We start from the raw sequence: 298 nt of genomic DNA on the forward strand, positions 1-298 counted from the left end.
TCAGTCGGCCCATTCTCCTCTGACCTCTAGCATCAACAAGGCATCTGCTGCATACTGGATGTTGTTCCCTTTTCACACCATTCTTTGTAAACCCTAGAAATGGTTTTGCGTGAAAACCCAGTACTGAGCAGATTGTGAAACACCTCAGAACCGGCCCGTCTGGCACCAACAACCATGCCACGCTCAAATTGCTTAATCACCTTTCTTTCCCATTCTGACTTCAGTTTGAGTTCAGACACCCTTAAATGCATTGAAGCAACTGCAATGTGATTTGTTGATTAGATAATTGTATTAATGA

Source organism: Etheostoma spectabile, chromosome 7, assembly GCF_008692095.1.
Source record: "Etheostoma spectabile isolate EspeVRDwgs_2016 chromosome 7, UIUC_Espe_1.0, whole genome shotgun sequence".
Lineage (NCBI taxonomy): Eukaryota > Metazoa > Chordata > Actinopteri > Perciformes > Percidae > Etheostoma > Etheostoma spectabile.